We start from the raw sequence: 21,832 nt of genomic DNA on the forward strand, positions 1-21,832 counted from the left end.
GATCCTGAGAAAAGCAGCAATGTTTGAAAACACTAGATTCAACTAATCAGGAGCACAAAAGCCTTATTAAATGTATGAATTTCTTATGTTTAGAGCTCAGGTAGAAAATAAGATCCAACCTTAGCATGCCAACAGGTATCAAGTGAGAGAGGTCAGCAGAGTCTAAACCCTTATGAGGTAGCTTAGACATATCAGCTAGAAGTATACTTTATAAATTTTAAGAGGAAACCTTGTTCCAGATTATTTTACACAAGACAGCAGCATGGGAAACCACTAGATAGCCTCCCTGGTTCTAGACCAATTCAAACAAGGTACATTTACATTTTATTTAATATTTAATACATTACATTTTATTTAATATTTTGTCATAACCAGACTATAGGATCTACTCAAAATCACCTTTAATTACTACTTGTTCATATTTCCATAGCTGTCCTCTATCTCCATTTCACCATTCATCCATTTATTCATTATACAATAAATACCAAGTACCTTAGGAGAATGAGTAGATAGACATATGATAGATGGTTGATAAACAGATTGATAGATGGGTAAATAGATAAATAATAGCTAACTAGATTAAATATGTATTAATCATGACCTTAAGAAATGGCTGAGGAAGGAAATTCCAGATGTAGAAGTACTGAAGAATAGATGGGATTTCAAACTATGGAAAGGAAAGAGAAAGCATTTCAAGCAGAATAAGCCACATGAACAAAAAGGTCATCATGCATTGGGTAAAGCAAATAATTTAGTTTGTGAAAGGGAGTAGCAAGAAATAAAATTGATAATTTTTAGGTAAATTAGGACTAGATAACAGGGGAACTTAAGTGCCAACCAAAGAACATTACTCTGTCAAGAATATAAATCTAAAGAAAGTTCAGTAAACAACTTACTAGCATCATAATTTCAGTAGAGAGTAACCTGTCACAGCCTCTGAGGTTTTGGACTTCATAGGGAGATGCTACATTAGTGGTAGAGAAAAGGTCTTCACATCTAATGAGTCTTATTCCAGCTGAGATTATTGTGCTCCATCTACTGAGGTTAATCACATCACATGAATTAAACAAGACTCTCATCAGTGCCTATCATGTCAGCATTGGTCCTTTATTCTCAATAACAAATCCTATAGAGTTGCTTAAGGGCTGATGGTGAGTCTGGTTCAGATGAGAGAGATGAGTATCTGTGTACATGTAAAATATTTGCAGAAAAGTTTGACGTAAGCTGTCATCTGACCTTGAATAGAGCCAATATATTCATTAACGATTGGTTACTTACCTATATTTAGTTCTGGTTCTCCCTATGATGCAATCATTTCAGTGTATTTGGAACCCTGAGATATCCTTTAAGGTCCACTGCTAAATGTGTAGAATTCTTTGGTTCTAGATGTCATAGAAATATCTCTTTTACAACACTTCCCATCTCCTTCCCTCTTTATTGCTCACTATTGCATTTACTGACTTCAAATATACTTAATATTTTATGTATTTGTTTATTTTCTGCCCTTCCCCTCCAGATCCTAGCACTTTGAAGATCATGACTTTTTTGTATGTCTATTTGTTTACCCCAGAACCTAGAACAGATACTTTCTGGAAGACTACTTTTGAAAATGAAAGCAAAATATAGAAGACAGTAAGCAAATATTAACTGGAGTATGGGGGAAAAAAAGCTTTCTCACTAAAGCCTCCTTCCAAAAATTCATATATCATATAATTTGAAAATATCATCAACTAATAACTTCATGAACTAATTTTCTGTAGAACTCAAAGCACTTTCTAAAATGCACCTATTTGCTTTCTTACTGTTATTGAAATAATGATCTCATTCTTTCCATTTTATACAGATGGAAATCATGGCAAAGAGAGATGTTCTGGGATACAGCAAATGAATTCAGGCCTTTGGCTCCAAGGGCTAGGTTCTATAACTATTTTATACCAGTTTGTATTTTACAAGCAATAGGGGTTTAGTGCTAAATTGCCTAATATACTAGAATTTGAAACCAATAAATAATGCCATTAGCTTATGGCCTCTCTCCTAGCAGACTGCCTTCTCACAGAAATGATGAAACAAAAAATAAAACAAAGAGCAATATAGAAAAAGAAGAAAGGTGAACACCTCAAAAGGCTAAACATGGTCATTTTTAAGTTTAATTTTAAAATCCAGATTGTTCTTTTTCATCATAATTGTATTGTATCTTATTGGCAGAAAGGAATGAGATTTAGTATACTATGCAAATGATAGTAGGTCAGCCACAGCTCAGTAAGCTCTGGGTACATTATGGCTTCTCTTTCCTCAGAGCCTCCTTTATCCTGAAAATATCTTCTGGATTAAAAATCTCATTAAATAAATCATATTTTTCAATATAAAAATCCGAACTATCAAAGTACTAAAAGAAAACATTGGTAAATCCCTTCATAATCTTGGCATGGGGAAGGGTTTTTTACCTATGGCTTAATATCTAGAAGTCATAATAGAAAAGATTGCATTAAAAAAACCTCTGGTATGGCAAAAATATATGCACCATAAAACAGAGTAGTTTTTTAAAAAGTAAACTAGGAAAGATATTTGCAAAATTTTCATATAGATAAAAGAATTTCAATATTCACATAGATGAATGGATTATCTCCTTAATGTATAAATAGCAAGAAATCAATAAGAAAAAGACTAAGAATCCAACAGAAAGAAGTAAAGGAAATAAACAGACACATTATAGAAAAATAAACACCCAAATTATCAAACACATTAAAAGATGCTCAGAATCAATCATAATATGGAAAATGCAAATTAAACATATAGTGAGATATCATCTTTTACCTATACAACTGGCAAAAATCCAGTCAAAAAGACACTATTTTGTTGAGGCTAGGGGTAAAGGGACACTTCCACATATTAGCAATGGGACTGCTCATTTATACGACCCTTCTGGAAATCAATGTGGCAAAATTTCTCAAAATTTAAGATGAATGTAACCCTTTGAACCAGCAATTTTACTTCTGAGAATTTATCCTGCTGAAAACCAACACATCTACAAAATGATTAATGTACAAAGTTCTTCACTGGAGCATTGTTTAAAATCATGAAAACTGTTTCTAAGTAGGGACTGGTAGAATAAACTATGACACATTTATGTAACGGGATACCGTGCAGCTGAATAAAAAGTTAAGGTAGCTCTCCCTGTTTTGATATGGAAAGATCTCCAAGATACACTGGAGAATGTAAGATTGAGAACTGTATTGAAAAATGTGAGATTGACCAATTCAAGAATAATCTCATATGAAAGTGAAAATGAAAGTTTCATGGCAATGATAAGATGGTTCCTGAGCTCCCCCATCTTGTAGCCACTGGTGCAACCAACATTTCAGCAGATGTGGTAAACCAGTATCTGGCTTCCTTGGGACTCTATCACCTTGAACCATAAAATGCTTCAGGTTCTTCCCTCTCTAGGTCAATAGCATTCTTATGATGATGTTATTAAATAGCTGCTCCTTTCTAGACCCAATGGAGTTACTAGTCAAATCTAAAATGACATTAAAATGTTGCAATCATGGCACTACTAACAATAGCCAAATGATGGAAAAGAACCCAAATGTCCATCGACTAAGGAATGGATAAAGAAGATAGTCAGCCATCAAAATGAATGAGATCTTGCCATTTCCAATAATGTGGATAGAGCTAGAGTGTATTATGCTAAGCAAAATAAGTCAGCCAGAGAAAGACAAATACCATGATTCCTCTCATAACATGGAATTTAAGAAACAAAACAGATGAACAAAGGGGAAGGGCAAAAAAAAAAAAAAGAGTGAGAGAGAAAGAGAGAGAGGGAGGCAAACCATAAGAGACTCTTAACTATAAAGAACAAACTGAGGGTTTCTGGAGGGGAAAGGGACAGGGGATGGGCTAAATGGGTGATGGGGATTAAGGAGAGAACTTGTGATGAGCACTGGGTGTTGTATGTATGTGATGAATCACTAAATTTTCTTCTTAAAACCAATATTATACTATATGTTAGCTAGCTAGAATTTAAAAAAAAATAAAAAATAAAATGTAATCATGAACTTGTTGGGATAAATTCCATTTAAAAGCCCAGAGTGAGGGGCATCTGGGGGACTCAGTTGGTTAAGGGGCTGACTTTTGATTTTAGTTCAGATCATGGTCACATGGGTCATGAAATCAAGCCCTGATCATGCTTGGTACTCAGAGGGAAGTCTGCTTGAAGATTCTCTCCCTCTGCCTTTCCCCCCTGCTCGCACTCTCCCCCCCTCAAATAAATAAATAAATAAATAAATAAATAAATAAAAACTTTAAAAAGAAAAAGCCTGGGGTGATTCTCCATATGATCTACTTTCCATGTGTTGAATGGAGATCTGGTTACCCACCTGTTGCTGTATAAGAAGAAAACACATTTCTGTAGGAGTTTAAATGTATGAGACTATTAAAAATAATGAGTATAATATATTCATTGCTAGATCATATTTATCAAGATTCTAAGGTACTCAGGTGGTATATTCAGTATGTATAAGATTATTAACATGAGGCAAAATACAGCATCAGGCTGATGATTATGTTGAATACGTGGGGGTTCCTAATGGAGAAGCCTATATAAACAGTATATTATAATTAATTGTAAGTTTAATAACAGCAGCCTAATTTTTGTATAATAAGCAATACATTTATTCACTGGTCAGAAATTATAGCCTTAGTCCAACAAGCTGTTTTCCCAGAGGTTTCCTCATTTACAGTCAGAGTGTTATCTGGAACAATCTATAAAGTCTCTTAAATTTGATTCCCCATTTCTTTTGTCCCATTATTTTTTTGGTAAACAGGTAATTGATGAGTTATCCATTCTGTGTAAGAATTTCTTCCTCTGGGTTGTTACTTATTTCAGGCAATCATTTTAAAACATGGAGAAAAAAAATAAAACATGGAGGAACATAGGAAGGAAGTATTGATTGATTGATCCTTTATTAATAAACATCCAAAATGTTCTGAGTATTTTGCTAGGATTAAAAATACAGAGATAAGGAAACACAGTCCCTGCCCTCAAATATTTCAGTCTTTTGGGGAGAAAGGAAAGTAAAATCCAACTAATTATGACATAGGATGATAGCTGCTATACTTGAATTCAGCATAAATAGCTATGTGAGAACAAGGCATGGGACCCTAACCTTTAATGAGAAGGCTCATTAAGTTTAGAGGAGATGATGCCTGAGCTGAAACTTGTACGATGGGAGGAACTGATCTGGCAAAGACCAGAGAGGATGGAAAGAAATACCAGGTAATAGTAAGAGAAAAAGTACAAAATATAAAACATAAAATTAATTTTTTTTTTAATTACAGAGAAAGGCAGAGTATAATCCATTCAAGGAACTGCAGGTGGTTCCCGACAGAATACTAGGTGATATTTGGGAATAGCAGGAAATGAGGTTCCAGAAGTGGGTAGGGCCCACCCAGGTTGTGATGGAAGCACCACTTTAGATAAGATGGTCAGGGAGGGCTGAGACCTAGGTGAAGAGAAAAAGCCAGCTATGCAAAGCTCAGGGAGAAGAGCATTCCCAGCAGAGAAGAGCAATCAGTATATAGATAAGTCTATTCCAAAGAGTGGTTAAAGAGCTAGGGGCACTGATTCCTGGGTGTCAGAGATGAGCAGAACAATTCCAAATACTATTCCCCTGACTATTATCTAATCTCTTTTGTTGTCTCTGGAACCATGGCTCTTTCCCATCAATGAATTCATTCAGTCCCTGTAATCAACTCTGATTAGTGTTGTTTAACATCAATCTTTTCTACTTTTTTTCAAAGAAAGATACCAATCAGTTCTGCACACCCCTGCTTGTTAAAAGCAGCACCTCTCCTGCTGACTTACCGTTCTCTTAATCAAAAGGGCAGGAGGAAGCAGTTGGGATTCACTTTTCTTTTTTTTTCTTTCAAAGTACACAAATGTCAACTTCCTCAAGGATGTTTGGCATAGCTGAGTTCAGTCATGTAATGTACAAAGTCAGCTGCATCAAAAGGCTGCAGGCTGCCCACTGCTAAAATGGAGGGAGAAAAGGAAACCAAGGGCTTCTCTGAAGTGTGAATGAGTGCATAGGCCACTGTCACATGTGTATTTACACTGAGGACATGCTGAGCTGACAAGGGAGTTTAGGAAACGTAAACCTCTACCACTACACTTCTCTGTTTTCACCTTCAAAACTCTGGAGCGGCATTTTCTCCCTTTCCTATTTTTACAGTTGCACCCAGCCACGCAGTTTTCATATGGCTTTGTAACAATCCCAAGCCTTGGCCATTTATATGTATTTAAAAATTATTTTCACTACCAATCCCCCAACATTTAGCTGAAGGGTCTAATTCTCCTTACCTCTATAGACTTGAAAGTGTTAGCTCCTAGAACAGGCACCTTCACCAGGTTGTTCATTCATTTCTTTCTTTCTTTCTTTCTTTCTTTCTTTCTTTCTTTCTTTCTTTCTTTTTCTTTCTTTCTTTCTCTTTCTTTCTTTCTTTCTTTCTTTCTTTCTTTTTCTTTCTTTCTTTCTTTCTTTCTTTCTTTCTTTCTTTCTTTCTTTCTTTCTTTCTTTCTTTCTTTCAATTCTCTTACTCTCTTAACATATCACTAACCATCACGTGGCTTCAATATGACAAGCCCTTGTCAATAATTCCCTCTGGAAGATACTTCTAACAGTTAGAAGCAGAATGTAAGTTTTCCAAAGAGTTTATTATCCTATTTTTTTAAAGATTTATTTATTTATTTTAGAGAGAGAGAGAGTGTGTGTGTGCATGAGTGGGAGCAGGGGCAGAGAGAGAGCAAGACAAACAGAATCCCTGCTGAGCAGGGAGCCTGATGCGGGGCTGGAGTCCAGGTCCTGAGATCATGACCTGAGCCGAAACCAAGAGTCAAATGCTTAACCAACTGAGCCACCCAGGCGCCCAAGCTTATTATCTTAAACTGTAATTTAACTTAGGTTCAGAAATAGGTAAAAAGTGGAAATAATATTTACACACATCTAAGCCTGAACACACATTTCCATCAAGCACAAAAATCATCATTTATGGTTATGGTCCTTAAACACAGTTACAACTTTGTTGTTATTTAATATTTGTAACAATGTCAAGGTGGTAATGGTTCACAAATAACATTTTGTGCAACCTCATCATTGTTCTAATGTGAACACTTAAGTTATGCAGAGGTATAAGGTCACATAGCTCAGAGTTTCAGCCAGAACTAGAATTCAAGCTCCAAATTCCTAATCTAGGAACTTCTACTTTACATGATGATCATTTATTAGGTAGGGATGAGCAGTAGAAAGGATGGGGATACAAAGTCTCAGGGTCACTAATATGCAGGGACAAGGAGAGATATGAGATGCTATAACAAAACAAAACAAAACAAAACCCTGGCCTAGAGAAACACTCACTTGAAATGCCTCTGAATTCCTGAGAAGAACACAGGAGAAAGGTATATATGGGATCACTTTAATATTGAATAAATTGATACATCATTCCCTCTTTCCATGTGTTTTTAAAAAATCTCTTAGAGTAGTGTTTCCCAAACTTCCCTGATCCTACCAATTGACTAGGTTTTTTATGTCAGATACAAATACCAAGACTGTTCCATGGAAGTTTCTGATTCTCTGTCTGAGGTGGGATCCACAAATGTGCATATTTCACAGGTAACCCTGATGATTCTGAGGATCAAGGACACACTTGGGAAACACTGTCCTAGAGAAACCTTTGTGACAGCAGCTAAAAAATTCTTCATTCTTAATGAATCATTCCATTTCAACATGTTAAACAGGTGCAGACTGTTAGAGCAAAACTACAAACTCATATGTTCCTTTAAAATAACTTAAGATATATTTCTAGTTGTAGGACTCTTAGCAAAAGCAAAAAGCCAAATGGGGCTCTTAACTAGCTCACTCCCACTGAAGCATCAACTTCTAACTACCAAATATCAATCTCTAATTAATTAAAAAAAAGCCTGTGCTCAGTAAACATCCTTAATTGTAAACAGAGTTTCTTTTTTTTTTGTTTTGTTTTTATTTAATTGTCTGTCAATCTGGTGGATCAAATTACTAATTTCTATCCTTTTGGAGGTGATCTTCAGAAAAATCAGTCTGCTTTTGTTATATCCCAGACATATTAACAATAGTAAGAAGAAGAAAACAAACCAAACAAAAATAACTCAGGATAGAAACCTCTACATTGGAGCCCAGTACCCTTCCTGCTCAGTGAAACATCTGTCTTTCACCTTTTTGACACTCAGAAATAAGCCCTTTACATCATCTCACCTCTCTCTGATGAGTTATTCTCTTTCCTTCCAAATTCTGGCTGAGACAAAACTCTTCTGCTCTTCCAGCTACCTTTTAGTAAAAGGCACAGTCAGGAAACACTCTCTAAGATGAGCTCCCTTCCTTGTGTCTTTCAGTCAGACTCTTACCAAATGGATACCAAGCAAACCAACCAAAAAACAAAAATACTCCTGTCACTTCTTTTGCAATAATTCCACAATCTTGAGAAAAATTGAATTTTGGGGAAAAGAACGGTCCATGCCCTCTTATAAGCTTGAGAGGGAGGGGCAATGACTGTAAAGAATGTCCCTTAATTGTGGTTGTACTGTAGTTATATTAAGAATTGCACAATTAATTCCCACTATCAAATTAAACTGGTAAACGGGCCTAGATTAAAAACACAAGTTTGCTCTGCTTATTTTCCTCAGTTATATACAAAGTAATAATAAATTCAGTTTGCCGTCACCACTATGTTGTTACTTTGGAGGAAAAAAGTATTTTTCTGTTTCTTAGTATTGCGTATTGAGATGATCAAGACCATGCTCACTGATGTACATATTTGCAGGGGTGTGGCTGCTTCTAAAATAAGCACCTAGTTCAGTAGACTATTTCCCTTCGAAACTTGAAACACAATAATTTTTTCCAACTGCGAGAGGGTGTGTCTCTTGAGCGGAGTGGAGGCTAAGAGACAGAGAGTGGCACAGCCTGCAGCAGGAAATGCACCTGACTGTCAGAACCCGGGAGGATCAGACAGCATCAGAACAGCATTACAGACAGTGCCTGGAGGTAGCAGTGAGGTAGGGACTCTCGAGGCACAACTGAAAGATTATAGATGGTAGGTGGCCGTGGCTTTAAGAGTCCATCTCCACTTGTCACAATATTGGCAGTCAACATTTGCAAGGTCTCTTTAATCATGACAGTGACCAGAGCTGGCCTCCTGGATTAGGCTAGAATGACAACTGACAAGCTGCCCCTAGCCTCCTTTGGGACCCCAATGATAGAGCCACAGCAGCAGTAGGAGCAGCAGGAGCCGCAGAAGCAGCAGCAGCAGCAGAAGCAAGAGCAAGAACACAGCTTTGACCTGAGGTTCTTGCCCATCAAAGAGCTTGCCCTGTCTGCTCCCACTGACAGGCAGATAAATACAGAGATCTGTCGGCAAGTACATATTTATGTGTATCTACGGCCCTTCATACAGACCTACAGAGAATGCATAACAACTTCCAGTGGTGTAACACATTCACCCACTAATGGGGTGAGACCCATTACTCACAAATGGGTGAAAAGAAGCATCAATATTCAGGTCTTAACCCCAGTTTGTGGGCAGAAACCTGTCATTCCATTGCAGGCCGATAGGTCTCCTATTCAGACAGTCCTTGTTTAATTTTCTAAACACCCTTCCTCTAAATGGTGCTACTCTACACTGTGCAGACAGACAGGTTTGACAAGCAGAGCCATCGATTTCACATTCCCTATGCCAACTGCTGGGAAAAATTAGGCCTAGCATGTATCTGGGACTGCTGGCTGGGGAGGCAAGAGAGTTTGATACTTAGGAGGTATTTTCTACATTAGAGACTCAAAACTTCATGGAGGGTTGTCCCTGTTCAAAATATGAAATCAGGACACCAGGCTGGCTCAGTCAGTACAGCATGAGACTTGATCTTGGGGTTGTGAGTTTAAGCCCCACGCTGGGTATAGAGTTTACATAAAAAAATGCATGAAATCCATAGTGTCCAAGAATGTACATTGGTGGTCTACCATGGGGCATACATTATGCTAAACCCAAAAGGCATAAAAAGGCATGGTATTACCTAAAAGGAGCTCTGAGTAGGCAAGAAAATACTCAAATAACTATAGTATAAAATGGGGCCCTTACTTTAAGAATAGAACATAGCAATGCATACACACAATTTTTGGTCAACGGAAAGTTGAATATAGATGTGACATATTGGCCAAATTGTTACTCTTCAAGAAGTGTCAGAACCGTCCAAAGAAAGGCCAACTGGGAACATGATTGATAATGACGGGTGAACTAGGCACACAGTAAAGGACAAGTTAAAGAGAATTGTTTCTCAAAACAAAGTATGAGAATACCCTCGGGATCTCTGAGATTGCTTCCAGGGTGAAGACAATGCTTGGAATGGTCTTGAGATTTCTGCTAGCATACAGTCTTTTGGTATTGATCTGGTTGAACTGAAGAAGGAAGGGTGAAAAATGGAGGAAAATGTTTCTATTATTATTTAGAAGTCAGGCAGTGAGAGCTGGGAACTATATAGAACCTTCCCCCTTGGGGGGCAGGGGGAGCATAGAGATGTATAGAACAGAAACAAAACCAAACCAAACCACCACCACCACAACAACAAAAAAAACAAAAGAACCTCCCTCCTGAACCCCCCCCCAAGCAGATCAGAACTTTATGATATTTGAGATTTCCTGCAGAGTTGTGCACATCCAGGACTCACAAATGGGAACCCAGAGGAATTTGTATGTTTCCTGAGTTTATTCCCTGAGCAGTCAAATGTTGAGAGCATATTATGTTGTTCAGGGATATAATAAAGCCCTCACTGGTCAGAGGCTTGAGTGACCCTGAGGGTCCATTCCCCAATCTGGTTATGCCTTATAAGTAGTAACCAACTTCACTAAAATCAAACCAAAAGGTAAGGAGGACCCCCACAGTTAGGAGATATTTTCCAGTTAAAGTGATGGTTAGATGAGACTAGGGTTAGGGCTGGTAGGGAAGAGACAATGAGAGTGCTGTTAATGTGTTTTTGAAATATCTATCTCCCCCCTTTAAAAAAAATCTCCACAGTCATGACTACATTTGAGTTTTGATTGTTCTACCTCTGAGTGGCTGCAATTTTCTCCCAGCTGGCATCTCTGACTAGACTCATCCCTCTCAAAGCACTCTGCACACTATAGCCAGGTCAACTCCTAAAACACTGCTTTCATTATTTTTGCTTGCTCAATTATTCAGCAAACCCTTATTGAGTTTTAATTGTACAACTGTATGTTCTCATCACCCACAAAGAATTCTGGATTCCATCTGCCTTTCCAAATTCATATCTTAATTTTCACCAACATGGATCTCATCTCTAATTTCATTACTTCCTGTGCACACCAACTTCATTCCCACTGCCATGCTTTCTTCTACTTTGAAAGTTTTCTTCATTCTCACTACTTCTCTGTTTTCTGATATCACACCATGGCAGTCCATCTTTCCTTCTCCCCCAAAGACCCTTTTCTCTTCATTCTTCAATGCTTAGCTTTTATACCTCCAACTACACCTACACGTACATACACAGCTAAAGCTCTCCCTCTACTATGAAGCCTTCCATGTGCTATAGAGGCCACCCGCTGTGAATTTTTGTAGCATTGACTACCTTTGTTCATTGTTCATTTTGGTGCATAATAATAGACTAGTAATTTCCACTTAATTAGTTTTAGGATCTAATTACTAATCTCTGCAACAAGACTATACAAACTATAAGCTCCTTGTGAGCAGCTATTGTATCTTGGATAATCAGTTACACTGTTAACTACTGTGACAGGTACTAATTAAGATTATCACCATACTTGTTTCTAAATTTAAATTGTACCTCTTCTCCTTTTTTTAAGAGTCAAAAAAATAGTGACAATAAAGGGAACACAATAAATATATCAACGTACAACGGTAAATGGTCTTTACTGGCTGCAACAATGTTGCATTTTGGTGTTAGTTCTTTTCCTTCTCACATGTGATATTTACTATTGGACACACTTTACACTAATGCCAACATTGCCCAATTAAATTCTACATTAATTAATATTTGGATGTTGTTAGCACTAACCTAGAGGTAGAGCAGCTATAGAGCAACTGAGACCAAGTTCAAGATACACGATCTCTGAAAATTCATCAAGGAGCTAAGATAAGGACCACTGTGGGAAGCATAGCACAACACTCAGTCTGCCAAGGTTGTTGAATGCTATTTCTTACAGATAGGGCTTGATATCAGCGTTCACTTACTTATTATTGATTCACTTACTTACAATTTTCTCAAAATATAATAAATACAGAAAGGGGTATGTGAACAATATGATATGAAGATCAAAATCAAGGTTAGAACTAAGGACATCAGATTAAAATGTGAATGGAAAATGAATCACTTGTAAGATTAAAATTCAAATTTCAAATGGGAAAAAGGCACAGATAGAGGCATAAAGAACACAGTTCTAAAGATGGTGTTCATGGTTCCAATGAAGGAAAAAATGAAGCAGATAGAGGGGTAGGCCTATTATATTTATTGGATATGAGTATTCAGAGTTTTAAATCAGGTAAGAAGACAAAATAACTAGGAGAGTCTGGACTGGAAGACTGAGAATAATAGTCAGGGATAGTGAATACAGTGACCTAGGTAGACAATGAGGTCAGCAGTTAGAACATCGAGGAGCCAGGACTAGGACCTAAGTGAAAAGGCTGTAAGTAGAATATTCATTTATTCATTCATTCATCCTACATTTATTTATTGAGCTGATACAATAATTTATTGAGCTATAATGGTGAACTGATCAAGAGATCAGGACTAGACCGTGGTTAACAGAATCTATAGTTTAGAAAGGACTTAAGTGATAGATGAGAGCAACTGGAGGGAGTAGATAATAGAAGTCCTGCATCTAAGTAATTCTGCATCAAGTACTTGAAACCAGTGTTAAGGCTAAACTTAGACCCAAACCCACTGCATCCAAAGTATGAGTTCCTCATTATGTTCTCCGCTTAAGAAGACATTGAGATTAACATGAAGGTGAAGCTTAAGCCCACAGCTGGGGTAAGCAAGCCTTCCTAGGAGGATGGGGTGTGTGCATGTGTATTTGTATATGTGGGCATGCACACACTTGTGTAGGTTTTTTCCTAACAGGTATTAACCATGACTTTACAGGAAAAGAATAAATGATGAGGAGGATGATAATGATGATTATAACAACAGCTAATGTTTGTTGAGTGCTTCCTGTATACCAGATATTGGTTGAAATATTTTACATTCATTAGATCATTTACTCCCCACAATAATTTTATTATTATCCCCATTTTACAGATTAAGAAACTGAGGTACTGAGAATTAGTTTTTCCAAGCTCACACAGCTAGTGAGTGGTAGGACCCAGGCAGTCTGCCCTCTTAATCACTCTGCTATGCTGCCTAAATCCAGAGGAACAATAGAAGGATTGTACTATCTCAGGTCAGAGCTTGTCTATGTCTACATAATATCTTTTTACACTCCTATAAATATAAATGATTTGATGATACTCTTACTAGAGCAGTAGCCCTGCTCAGGAATGTTTAACAATGGCATATTATGTTGTTCAAGAATATAATGAAAGTATAGTGGTAACAGATGAGAGGGATTTGGCTCTCGAAGACTTTAATTTTTATTATACTATTTAAACAATAAAGAAACACTGCACTGAAGTGGTAGAACAATAGGCCAGTTGATATGGAAAGTGACAATTTTAGTTTCAGTCGGCCACTCTGTGTGGGTCCAGCTCTCCACCTCCCATTCTCCACTTCTCTACAGGGTGACATAAGGGTTAATAAGATAACTATAGAACACATTTACCTTACGAGGAATCATAAGTTCTATTCTTACCATGATTTTCTTAGCCATGATAATTCTGCAGGAATTTCTTATTAAGACAGCATGATGAATCCCAACCCCAGGAATGAGAGTGACCAAATAAAATACCAGCACCATACTAGCTGAAGAAGTCTGAACTCCAGTGTCCAATTTTGTAGTGTCTACTCTTGACAAAGTTGACTGTTAGCGTAGGGCTATGAACATGAAATTTTCATTAAAAAACAAACAAACAAAAATCCATACTTAGCTCTGATTCTTTCTTTTTTTGGTCTCCTGGAATCAATTCTAAAGCATCATAGACATTCAAGTCAATTATTACGGCTTCTAAATTTCAGCTTGATTATATCTCAAGACAAAAAATGTCCCCTTTAGACATCTAGGGAATCACTTCCATGGGGTACTATATAACCTGTATCTCCTGGGTATAAGACTATTCAGTACTATTATTTTCATAAGTGATCTGCGTCAAAACAGAGAGGGGAAAAAGTAAACCAAGGACCTATTGGCTGTAAACCCAGCTGTGTGGATAAGTCTATGATCCCTACTTTCTGGCCTCAACATACTAGAAGACCGTGACCTTAAATTTGGTAGAGAATAGCTTGTAAGCAAGATAAACAGGAACCCCCAATCCCTGAACTCGTCAGGGGTTTCTGGCCCCTTTTAGCATTTGACCTTCAATGAATAATATAGCTGCTTTTGGCCCTTAGCCTGTATTAGCTACAAAGGTGACTGATACCTGCCATATTTTAGGACAGCTTATCACTTCAGCCCCTGGAGTGATTGAGTATTTATAGACACAAAGATAGAACTATAAAGCACATATGTATAGGCAGGAGTCCCCTGGAGGTGGCGATTAGGACCAGGCAGTAATTTTAGCTTGAAGTTCCTATGACTTAAATAGCCACTTGAGCTCTGCTCTTGCAGTTTATGATGTCAATAGAACCCCTAAATGAAATTACAGCCTTCTGATACGCAGCAGGATATCCTTTCTTTGCCATGCAATATACACGGCCAGGAGAAATTGCTCTGTATATGGAGTTTCACTAAAGCAGAATTTATCATAAGGCTGCTCTGCTAAAATATCATTATGCTGTTATTCACTGGATAACACATCTAATGACTCAGGGTGCACTTGATAGCCATGTTTCAGTGAACACAGACGCACGCCCTGATGTGAACTGGGCACTCCAGTGCTTCAAAGCGCTATCGATTTCAATTCTACCATAATTTACACCTGGCTTGTTTTGCCAATAGCTTGAACCCATGCTAACACTGGAACATACACATATGAGTATTAGAGAAATCAGAAATGAACTGTATAGCAAAGATGCATGCAACAAACATTCTAGGATTCTGCCTTTATAATAATCTCCTTTGATGCTAATTAAGTATTCTGCACAACTTTCTCTAATATGCATGAGCGTTTCCTCTGCTAGTACTGTCCCAGACTGCTGGTGATAGTAAAGATAACCTCTTCCATTTGTACAAACTGTGGGTATTTCTGGGGCAGGGTCTAGATGCCAGTCATCTTGGTTCCCCCACCATTTGGTACAATGACTGGCTTATGATAGCTGCTCATAATAATAATCTTCTCTAAGGATCCTCTTCCTCTCTCTGTTCATAAATGAAGTATACTCTAAGGATCTGCTCCCTTTTGCTTTCTGTCAATAAATTTTCCTTGAGAAAAGTCCACTCCATAATTTTAACTGCTACTGTGATGCTGACAATTCAGATGACTGCCCAACTTCTGTCTTTCACTGACCTATCCTCAGCTTTCCTGACTAAATCCAGCAGCCTACCAGAAATCTGGATGCCCCCCCGACATCTCAAAATAAACACATTCAAAAGCAAATCTATCATCTTCCCCTGTCTACAAAACCTGCTCCTTCTCCTCAGAGCTTTCCTTGCTTAGTTGTGTAAGGCAGAAACCTGGGAGCAATCCAAAATGCCTTCTTCTCTTGATACCCAGCCCAAAGGTTATTAGATTGTGCTCATTCTGCTTCTTATCTCTTGAATGTGTCTCCTTCTCTCTATTCCCACAGTTACTGTCCTAGTTCAGGGCTTCATTGTTTCCTGTCTGAACAATTTCAGTTGCCTCCTAACTCATTTTCCTGCCTCCACTCTCCCATTCCTCCAATCCATCCTCCAGCCTGCTGCCAGGGCGATCTTCCATAACACAATTTGATCATTAACCTTCCCTGCTTAAAACTTTCAATGGCTCCCCAAATGCCACAAGATGAAGTTAAAACTTCTTTGCATGGTGATCAGGGCCCAACATGATTGTTCCCTGACTATCTCTACAGCATCATTTCTCCCCCCCTCCTCTGCTAAACATCAGTGACACTGATCCCCAACTCACCACGCTATTTCCTCTTGAAGTGCCTTTGCATCTGCAGCCTTTCCTCTCTCTGACCATCTTGGAAAATCCCTCAAGGCCCAGCACGGATTCATTAGCTCCTCTGTGAGGCTTTCCCTGACCCTCTGCCACAAGGTACATTCAGCTGAACACACTCTCTTGCGCCTCCAAAGTTCCTTGAACATCATTCAATTATGATACTTAGCATCTAACATCATCCCAACTTGTTTGCCTATCTGTCTCCCCTGTGGAGCAACTTGAGGTCATGTCTTATTCGTCTTTGTATTGTCACTGACAAAGTCAAAACCCTCACAACAGCATATAAAGGCCTACATGTTAGGGCCCCACTGCCTCCTCTACAGTATCCCCTACCATGCTTTTCCTTGCCTGCCCTGATCCTGCCACAAAGACTACTCGGTTATCACTCAAACTTGCCAGATACATTCTTGTCCAGGACCTTTGCATTTGGTGCCACTGTCAAAAATGCTCTTGCCTAGATATCTATAAATTTTGCTTCCTCTCTTTTCTCAAATGTTGCCCCCTCAATGAGGCATTCCCTCTCTCCAATTTAAAATTGCAACCTCACCCCTCACACACATACTCTCACTCTTTCCTCCTTCACTTTTCTCCGTAGCAGTTATCACTATCCAACATGATATATTTGACATATGTACTTGCTTATCATTTTTCTCCCCTGACTAAAAAGTAAGCATTACAAAAACAGAGACTTCTTTTTGTTTTGTTTACTGCAGTATCCCCAGCCCTTGCAAAGGCTCTGGGTGTATAGTACGTGTTCCCCTATAAATACTTGTTAATAAATGCATCAATCTTTAGTTTCTAGAATAATACCTGACACAGAGTAGGGGTTCAAAATGTTTCTTGAATTAATAAATAAACGAGTGAGTGAATGAATTAATGTTAAACCCATGCTTTATGAATGTGTTGAAGAACAGTCTTTGTAATCTGATCCTCATAACAACACCAGTAAGTAAGTTGAGTGGGTAGTATTATTCTTGTTAGACAAATGAAGCAACTGAAAGTTTAGGAGCCTAAATTAAGACTGCATGGGTAGTTTAAGGTTTGCTACTCTTTTCATTTCAGTATTAAAAGGTAAAGACAATTCTCTGAACTCTGCTCATGATATAGCTTTAACATTTATTACACTATTTTGGTTCCTCTTGACTAAGAAGGCAATTAACTGGAGGTGCAAGGTGCTAATACCTTTTATTACAATTTGTGTCTTTCCTTATTAGGTGCCTTTCATAAGACAGATCCTTTTCTTTCATTTTCAAAAGTGGATTAGGCATTCATACAATTTTGCCCGTCAGAGTGGTTTGTACATGGCTACCCAAGAGGACATCAGGCTACAAATCCTGCCAGAATTAACTGGAAGGTGAGTGTGGCATTTGTATCTTGAGGATGAACAGGTTGTTTGATGCCACGTTCGTGCTAACGGAGGTGTCCTTAATGTGTTAACACCCAAAGGAGGACAAATTCGACAACAAAATATTTCAGTTTTTGGCATGTCTACGGAGAGTTAACTTTCCATTGTTCAAGGGTTAATTATCCATTATGTGAACCACTTCTCTTTCTCCCTCTGGCTGCTTACATCTAGGAATTCAGCTTACTAAAGGATAAGTAGGGAAAACAGATGGAAATGAAACTAGTACATTTCATTTATATATATTTGAAGATCTGGAAAAGAATTCAGTGTAGGAGACAGAATTAAATGTAGTTTGAGGACTGCCAAGTTGACTGACCACTGACAACAGACCAAAGCACATTTTACACAGTATCTTGGTTTCTTTCAGTTATTATTTATCAGGGTTGGTTTGTACATATGAAGTTACTCCCTAAATGTAATTCATGTCAGCCACTTGCCATGGAAGGTGCTGGAATTTCTCTTCTTTGATGCCCCAGAGCACTAACAGTGCCTTAGTGTCCTGTGGCTTAATGATTGAAGCAGCACCAAGAGATCCCACCAATTTCTCTACTCATCCATGAGAAACAATTGCACTTAGCTATTTTCAGCTATTATTTCCCTAAAAAGGGGCACTTAATTAGTGCCTCTTAAGATAGGGCAAATGATTTGGCTGCCTGTCCTTTTGCCCCTGTCTTTATTGTGCTGTCTTTCCCCCACCCCCACTACTGTCTAGTTCACAGGGCATTCAGAGGCAGTCTTCATGCCTATCCACATCTGACATCAGCCTGAGCTCCTTAGATGTTGGCTCTGAGGAAAGGAAGAACCACTGTTTGACTGAGTTACTGGCAAGCTGGAGAGGCCTTTGGTCAATATGATAAATTCTAGGTGAGTCTGGTCCTGTCAGACTGTGTGAGCGTAACAAGCTGGGTATGTGGCCCCCTCAAGAGTCCTGGAAAATGAATGGAACGACTGCAAGCTCAAGACCCCATGTTCTGTCAGGAATATCCTGTGTGTTGTGGAAATTTGAGAAGGCACCTCTGTAGACAGCGGCAGGCACAGTCAGTGAGTCCAAAGATCTGATATGGGAATTTAAGGGGTTCAGATAGGGAAGAATCTATTGATTTGCTTTCTGGACATACTCCTTTTGTTATGATAAGTAAAATATATACACTGCCAATGCGATGAAACACAGATGTTCCTTAATCACCTACTCACTGATCTTCCACTCAGACTGAGCAATTTGACACTGGTTGGGAGGGAGACAAACATGAAATACACTACCTGCCTTCTAACCACCTGTAGTTTCATACCTACAAAAAACTTCAGTTCAAAGCAGTATATGATAAGTATCAACTGAAACCTAGAGATTTTAAAATGCTATCCATGTCAGAAGGGGAAGTTAACTTTTAGTTTGGGTTATCATAAACAACTTCAGAGAAACAAGTGTGACTGGGCAAGGATATGATCTGGTGGGGTGTCTTGAAAAGGTGTCTGGAAAATTATAGTTGCTGATGCTGATATGTAAATACAGCATCAAAGTATTAGCATACACCTAAGTAACTGAGAAACCAGAAAAAATTGGGACATTTGTACATAAATTCATTCTTACTAAATAAAGCAAATTCATTAAATATAGCCTCAATTTTAAGATAATAGCAATTTAATTTCTTTCTACTTATTTTAACTACTTCATACATATAGCAATTATTATTTTGAGATTGTGCATAATAGAATTTATGTTTATAATCTAACGTGTATTTGATGAAGGATAATTACTAATCTTATTGGCTAACCAAATCTCACCTTTTATAGATACTGTTCATAAATATTTGTACAAAATTTCTGTGCTGTCAGTGTGATAAAATGTCAACTACACTTCACTTAAGGTCAATTTGCAAAACGTCTGGCTGAATTCAAAGGCAAGTAAACCTAGCTAGTAGTCAGTCATATTTTCGATAGTTGAGTATAGGTATGCCATAATGCAAGTATATATGCACTTACAAGCTAACATACATACACAGTCACACATGATACAATGAATCAACTTCTTCTTTTTAACTTTTGAAAATATGTATCTTTTTAAAGGAATCATAAATATCAAAAAGCATTTTTATATAAATAAGAAAGAAGAATTTCTTATTGGTGTAATCATAATTGTGTTATTTAGTGATGTCATTTTTGTCTAATTCTGACTGCCTAATTAAATGAATGTAACATGCAGGAAGCACTAATAGCTAAAATGTGCATGCAGGAAAGTATACATTCTACATCATGCATCCTCTGAAATGACATCACAATTTTTTGAGATGAGCACTGAAAAACTGAATTACAGATAGTACACTATTAAGGTTTATAACACAGGTATTGAAACAAAATCAGGTATTAATACAATTTAAGCAGAAAGAAACACATCATTATTTTGCCTTCCAGAGATGTACTGATCATATTCAGATGTATATACTTCACCTTAGCTGTTGAATTCTTCCACAGCCATGTGGACCGCCAGATCTTGCCAATAATAAGGAAAATTTCTCTGGCAGGTTATATTTTTAAAATGTCATCTCTTGGGATACACTCTGAGATATTCATGTTTACCTATTCTCTGCTTACAGATGCTCAGAAAATTTTATATATTAGATGTAGGAGATTTCAACATCAAAATGTTTTCAAAGTGTTGGAGATCCAGCCTGCCTTTGGTATAACCCTAATAGACATCTTTACAGATAATTCTCCTGGGAGTCTACAGCCTGAGTGTTAACTGAGTGAAGCACAACCTCCTATGTAGGTCTTGGTGGTAATGGGCTAAAAGCTAGTTACATTTTTATACCATATTTTAAAAATTTTAACACCATTTTCCTATCAACCTCTTTCTTTAGAAAACAAGAGACTAATGGAAAATCCCCAAGAGACATTATAACATACAAACAGTATGGCCATAACTAGCATGCCTAACTGAAATAGGCAAACTTTACCATTATATATCACTGAAATGTTTATCATACTCATCCTAATAAAATGTGGAGACCACTTCCTGTCATGATGACAGGTGAGGAATTTGATGTGCCTCACAAATTATAGGTATCATGATACAGCCTGATTCTATTGTAGAGGTCATGACAGACCTTGATGAGGCTGTAGCAGGGGTCAGTCTCTGCAGAGAACTTGGGATATATGAGCATGTGTGAGTTCTCTGGTTAAGAATCTGAATCGTCCAGAGTAGTAAACAAAATTTCAAAGCTAAGTATCAATGTAATGTGTTGGATGACTGCACCAGCTTGGACAAGAGTGCATACAACAGGCACACACAATACACATCTGGTTCAACGTAAAGTCAACTATTGCTAAAGCATTTTTGACTTTTAGGAGGAATCTATTGGCAATGTGTTAACAGCAAGGACAACTAAAACAATAAAATAGCATCTCTTTCCAAATATTTAAGAACATCTAGTAAGTGCCCCTTAGGCTGGATTGTGGTTCTTGAAAGTTTTAGCCTATGAGAACCATATTGGGGACATCAAAGACTCCTCCCTCTTTCCAAAGAGCAATTTACTTCAGATGCTGCCACACACTCAAATGCTTTTATGGCCACCATATTTTTTTGTTTGTTTGTTTGTTTTTTGTTTTTTCCACTTTAAATATTTTGGAATATGCCAGATTCTTGAAATTGGAAGGAAGACAAGAAAACATGGTAAGATCAAATAACTTTGTAAGAGCAGTTAAGTAGTCACCTGATGGCAAAGGGCAAATATACATTCCAGCTGAAATTCCACTTCCGGGGAGAGTGTGAGTTATCAGTAGGGACACGGAAGGCACACATTGGCTCTGAAAGCTCGTCTGTTGACTCCTCTGCTAGTCTCGTATCAAACAGGATGCAACCACCCCCATTCCATTCCTTCGACAACTTCCCAGAGCACACTCAATCAGAGTCTTTTATATTGAGGGCAATACTATATTTGGGTTTAATACTGTGAGGACAGTCATCTAGTTTTCCTATGTCAGGATGATAAATTTCCTTGGAACCAAATAAGGATTCTCACTGCATTCTTCTATTTGATACTGTGAATGCAGAAGAATAAAGAAGAGGGTGTGACAAATAATATTTTCCAAAGGTCGGGTGAGGGGTGGTTCCCTCACATTTAAAAGCAACCAGTTCTTAGCAAAGCG

At 37.8% G+C, this 21,832-nt stretch overlaps 1 protein-coding gene across 29 annotated transcripts in view; it reads right to left on the reverse strand.

The window, feature by feature from the left end:
- Positions 1-21,832, reverse strand: part of ZBTB20 (zinc finger and BTB domain containing 20) — a 761,796-nt gene that overhangs the window by 263,207 nt on the left and 476,757 nt on the right. The gene's annotated exons all lie outside the window — the stretch shown is intronic.

The sequence above is a fragment of the Ailuropoda melanoleuca genome, chromosome 1 (genome assembly GCF_002007445.2).
Source record: "Ailuropoda melanoleuca isolate Jingjing chromosome 1, ASM200744v2, whole genome shotgun sequence".
Lineage (NCBI taxonomy): Eukaryota > Metazoa > Chordata > Mammalia > Carnivora > Ursidae > Ailuropoda > Ailuropoda melanoleuca.